This window comes from Ips typographus, linkage group LG3 (genome assembly GCF_016097725.1).
Source record: "Ips typographus isolate SLU linkage group LG3, UJ_Ityp_2.0, whole genome shotgun sequence".
Taxonomy (NCBI): Eukaryota; Metazoa; Arthropoda; class Insecta; order Coleoptera; family Curculionidae; genus Ips; species Ips typographus.
Genome location: NC_138424.1, coordinates 21948211 through 21954210, shown reverse-complemented (window position 1 = coordinate 21954210; position 6000 = coordinate 21948211).

Genomic DNA, 6000 nt, shown 5'->3' with positions numbered 1-6000 from the left:
GCGCGAAAAAGTTTCTTTATCATTAAACTTTTTGTCGTTCGTGTAGTAGAGTGCGCTTTAACGCCACAGTAAATTAACGAAATTGGATTTTGAAGTAGCACCAAAACACATACAATACTTAATTGCGATTGCTAGATAATTTGCAATTCTTACTGCAAGATTCAATCGGTCACAATACTTAAGTTGTAAAACTCCCAACCTAGATCAGTCTATTAACTAGAGAAACTAAATTAGTGACAGCATTAAGGGATTTAATATGTTTCACCTATCTCTTACTAATTAATAAAAAGTCCGGATTTCTAGAGCAGTTTAACAGCTTCCAAAAGTTTCTAGAACCGCATACAAGGTTTCAAAAGCCTTAAAAGCAGTCCAGAACCTTCAATGCTCTTTAAACTGTTCAAACAATTTCCAAATGCTCCTAAAGTAGTCTAAAAAGGTTTTAAAACACTACAGAAACTCCAAAATTCTTCTAAAGCAGCCTTCCCAAAGCTTTTGGAACAGTCTAGAAGCTCTCAAAACATTTCAAGACCGTCTGAAGGATTCTGTATGCTTCTAGAGCAGTTTAACAGCTTCTAGAACCATCTGCAAGGTTTCAAATGTTTTAAAAGCAATTCAGAACCTTCAATGCTTTTTAAACTCTTCAGAAACCTTATAAATATTCCTAAAGTAGTCTAAAAAAATTACAAAACACTACAGAAACTCCAAAATGCTTCTAAAACAGCCTTCCAAAAGCTTTTAGAGCAGTCTAGAAGCTCTCAAAACATTTCAAGACCGTCTAAAAGAGATTCTGTATGCTTCTAGAGCAATTTAACAATTTCTAGAACCATCTACAAGGTTTCAAATGTTTTAAAAGCAGTTCAGAACCTTCAATGCTTTTTAAACTCTTCAGAAACCTTATAAATATTCCTAAAGTAGTCTAAAAAAATTACAAAACACTACAGAAACTCCAAAATGCTTCTAAAGCAGCCTTCCAAAAGCTTTTAGAACAGTCTAGAAGCTCTCAAAACATTTCAAGACCGTCTAAAAGATTCTGTATGCTTCTAGAGCAGTTTAACAGCTTCTAGAACCATCTGCAAGGTTTCAAATGTTTTAAAAGCAGTTCAGAACCTTCAATGCCCTAAAAGTAGTCTAAAAATATTTCAAAATTCTACAGAAACTCCAAAATACTTCTAAAGCAGTCGGACGCCGTCCAAAACAGTCTAGAAGTATTCAAAAGCTTTTAGAACACTCTAAAGGCATCAAAAATGATCTTCAACTAGTCTAGAGGCTTTCACAAACTTTCAAGGCAGTTTAGAAGCTTTCATAAGTTTTTAGAACCGTCCATAAGTTGTCAAATGCTTTAAAAGCAGTCCAGAACCTTCAATGGTTTTTAAACTCTTCAGAAACCTTCTAAATGTTCCTAAAGTAGTCTAAAAAAAAACAAAACACTACAGAAACTCCAAAAATGCTTCTAAAGCAGCCTTCCAAAAGCTTTTAGAACAGTCTAGAAGCTCTCAAAACATTTCAAGACCGTCTAAAAGAGATTCTGTATGCTTCTAGAGCAATTTAACAATTTCTAGAACCATCTACAAGGTTTCAAATGTTTTAAAAGCAGTTCAGAACCTTCAATGCTTTTTAAACTCTTCAGAAACCTTATAAATATTCCTAAAGTAGTCTAAAAAAATTACAAAACACTACAGAAACTCCAAAATGCTTCTAAAGCAGCCTTCCAAAAGCTTTTAGAACAGTCTAGAAGCTCTCAAAACATTTCAAGACCGTCTAAAAGATTCTGTATGCTTCTAGAGCAGTTTAACAGCTTCTAGAACCATCTGCAAGGTTTCAAATGTTTTAAAAGCAGTTCAGAACCTTCAATGCCCTAAAAGTAGTCTAAAAATATTTCAAAATTCTACAGAAACTCCAAAATACTTCTAAAGCAGTCGGACGCCGTCCAAAACAGTCTAGAAGTATTCAAAAGCTTTTAGAACACTCTAAAGGCATCAAAAATGATCTTCAACTAGTCTAGAGGCTTTCACAAACTTTCAAGGCAGTTTAGAAGCTTTCATAAGTTTTTAGAACCGTCCATAAGTTGTCAAATGCTTTAAAAGCAGTCCAGAACCTTCAATGGTTTTTAAACTCTTCAGAAACCTTCTAAATGTTCCTAAAGTAGTCTAAAAAAAAACAAAACACTACAGAAACTCCAAAAATGCTTCTAAAGCAGCCTTCCAAAAGCTTTTAGAACAGTCTAGAAGCTCTCAAAACATTTCAAGACCGTCTAAAAGATTCTGTATGCTTCTAGAGCAGTTTAACAGCTTCTAGAACCATCTGCAAGGTTTCAAATGTTTTAAAAGCAATTCAGAACCTTCAATGCTTTTTAAACTCTTCAGAAACCTTATAAATATTCCTAAAGTAGTCTAAAAAATTTACAAAACACTACAGAAACTCCAAAATGCTTCTAAAGCAGCCTTCCAAAAGCTTTTAGAGCAGTCTAGAAGCTCTCAAAACATTTCAAGACCGTCTAAAAGATTCTGTATGCTTCTAGAGCAGTTTAACAGCTTCTAGAACCATCTGCAAGGTTTCAAATGTTTTAAAAGCAATTCAGAACCTTCAATGCTTTTTAAACTCTTCAGAAACCTTATAAATATTCCTAAAGTAGTCTAAAAAAATTACAAAACACTACAGAAACTCCAAAATGCTTCTAAAGCAGCCTTCCCAAAGCTTTTAGAACAGTCTAGAAGCTCTCAAAACATTTTAAGACCGTCTAAAAGATTCTGTATGCTTCTAGAGCAGTTTAACAGCTTCTAGAACCATCTACAAGGTTTCAAATGTTTTAAAAGCAGTTCAGAACCTTCAATGCTTTTTAAACTCTTCAGAAACCTTATAAATATTCCTAAAGTAGTCTAAAAAAATTACAAAACACTACAGAAACTCCAAAATGCTTCTAAAGCAGCCTTCCAAAAGCTTTTAGAACAGTCTAGAAGCTCTCAAAACATTTTAAGACCGTCTAAAAGATTCTGTATGCTTCTAGAGCAGTTTAACACCTTCTAGAACCATCTACAAGGTTTCAAATGTTTTAAAAGCAGTTCAGAACCTTCAATGCTTTTTAAACTCTTCAGAAACCTTATAAATATTCCTAAAGTAGTCTAAAAAATTTACAAAACACTACAGAAACTCCAAAATGCTTCTAAAGCAGCATTCCAAAAGCTTTTAGAACAGTCTAGAAGCTCTCAAAACATTTCAAGACCGTCTAAAAGATTCTGTATGCTTCTAGAGCAGTTTAACAGCTTCTAGAACCATCTGCAAGGTTTCAAATGTTTTAAAAGCAATTCAGAACCTTCAATGCTTTTTAAACTCTTCAGAAACCTTATAAATATTCCTAAAGTAGTCTAAAAAAATTACAAAACACTACAGAAACTCCAAAATGCTTCTAAAGCAGCCTTCCAAAAGCTTTTAGAACAGTCTAGAAGCTCTCAAAACATTTCAAGACCGTCTAAAAGATTCTGTATGCTTCTAGAGCAATTTAACAATTTCTAGAACCATCTACAAGGTTTCAAATGTTTTAAAAGCAGTCCAGAACCTTGAATGCCCTAAAAGTAGTCTAAAAAGATTTCAAAATACTACAGAAACTCCAAAATCCTTCTAAAGCAGTCGGACGCCGTCCAAAACAGTCTAGAAGTTTCCAAAAGCTTTTAGAACACTCTAAAGGCATCCAAAATGATCTTCAACTAGTCTAGAGGCTTTCACAAAATTTCAAGGCAGTTTAGAAGCTTTCATAAGTTTGTAGAACCGTCCATAAGTTGTCAAATGCTTTAAAAGCAGTCCAGAACCTTCAATGGTTTTTAAACTCTTCAGAAACCTTCTAAATGTTCCTAAAGTAGTCTAAAAAAAAAACAAAACACTACAGAAACTCCAAAATGCTTCTAAAGCAGCCTTCCAAAAGCTTTTAGAACAGTCTAGAAGCTCTCAAAACATTTCAAGACCGTCTAAAAGATTCTGTATGCTTCTAGAGCAGTTTAACAGCTTCTAGAACCATCTGCAAGGTTTCAAATGTTTTAAAAGCAGTTCAGAACCTTCAATGCCCTAAAAGTAGTCTACAAGTTTACAAAAGCTTTTAGAACACTCTAAAGGCATCCAAAATGATCTTCAACTTGTCTAGAAGTTTTCAAAAAATTTCGAAGCAGTTTAGAAGCTTTCATAAGTTTTTAGAACCGTCCATAAGTTGTCAAATGCTTTAAAAGCAGTCCAGAACCTTCAATGCACACTACAGAAACTCCAAAATGCTTCTAAAGCAGCCTTCCAAAAGCTTTTAGAACAGTCTAGAAGCTCTCAAAACATTTCAAGACCGTCTAAAGGATTCTGTATGCTTCTAGAGCAATTTGACAATTTCTAGAACCATCTACAAGGTTTCAAATGTTTTAAAAGCAGTTCAGAACCTTCAATGCTTTTTAAACTCTTCAGAAACCTTATAAATATTCCTAAAGTAGTCTAAAAAATTTACAAAACACTACAGAAACTCCAAAATGCTTCTAAAGCAGCCTTCCAAAAGCTTTTAGAACAGTCTAGAAGCTCTCAAAACATTTCAAGACCGTCTAAAAGATTCTGTATGCTTCTAGAGCAGTTTAACAGCTTCTAGAACCATCTGCAAGGTTTCAAATGTTTTAAAAGCAGTTCAGAACCTTCAATGCCCTAAAAGTAGTCTAAAAATATTTCAAAATACTACAGAAACTCCAAAATACTTCTCAAGCAGTCGAAAGCCTTCCAAAACAGTCTAGAAGTTTCCAAAAGCTTTTAGAACACTCTAAAGGCATCCAAAATGATCTTCAACTAGTCTAGAGGCTTTCAAAAAATTTCAAAGCAGTTTAGAAACTTTTATAAGTTTGTAGAACCGTCCATAAATGCTTTAAAAGCAGTCCAGAATCTTCAATGCTTTTTAAACTCTTCAGAAACCTGAATATTCCTAAAGTAGTCTAAAAAAATTACAAAACACTACAGAAACTCCAAAATGCTTCTAAAGCAGTCTTCAGCATTGACGTTTTAGGTAAAAACGCTATACAGGGTGGTCAAAAGAGAATTTCAAGGGCTACAAATTGGTATATTGAACCACCCTATAATTGCCAAAATAACCGAGTTATTTTTAAGTTAGCTTAGGTTAGGTTAGGTTTTAGATTTTTCTGGACCCATCAGTATACAGGGTGCCCAAATTTGAGCAACAAACCACACTTATAATTTTTTATTCAATTTTTGGAATCTATGTCAAATTCTAAGCCTACTTTATGTAAAAACTTTCCTAGAAAGCAGAAATTCCCAATTTTAAGCAAAATTTTGGTGCACTTTTCCAGAAAATCGTCCATAACTCGCTTATTCGAAACACTCTATATAAAACCCCCCTATAACAAAAGAAAGCTAATGAACGGGGCTATCACGTGACGTTAAGCGGGCACGGCTCAGTTTCCCCGTTTAGCCGCTAGAGGGCGTCAAAGTTGACTACCGTTTTTTGAGAAAGAACGTTTCAGGTTATAGGTCTGAAATTTACCACAAATGCAACTTTTACATTCTATACACTTTTTTGGTACCATGCACCGCTTTACCTTGAAAAATTAAAAACTAGAATTGTCAAAAATTTTCACCTAATTTTTTCAGAAAATTTTTTATTTTCAAAATTAACCTCAACTGCTTAAATACCTTCAGGTTAATAGTACAACAATGACGTAAAGTGTCATTTGTTAAAATGACATTTTGCAAGGGTGCCACGCCCTAAAATGTCAAAATATTGACATATTTTCATCTCCGAAACGGTGACAGTTAGAGCAAAATGGACGTCAGATTTTTGTTCCCCAGGGTCAAATTAGTTAGAGAAGTCACTTTGATTAACGAAAATCCAAAATGGTCGCCGTATAGCATAGTAGGCCCAAAAATCTTTAATTTAGGTTAAATTTTGGTGAAATTTTCAGAAAATCGTCCATAACTCGCTTATTTGAAACACCCTGTAGAAAACTACCGTACAGCAAAAGAAAGCTCATGAAT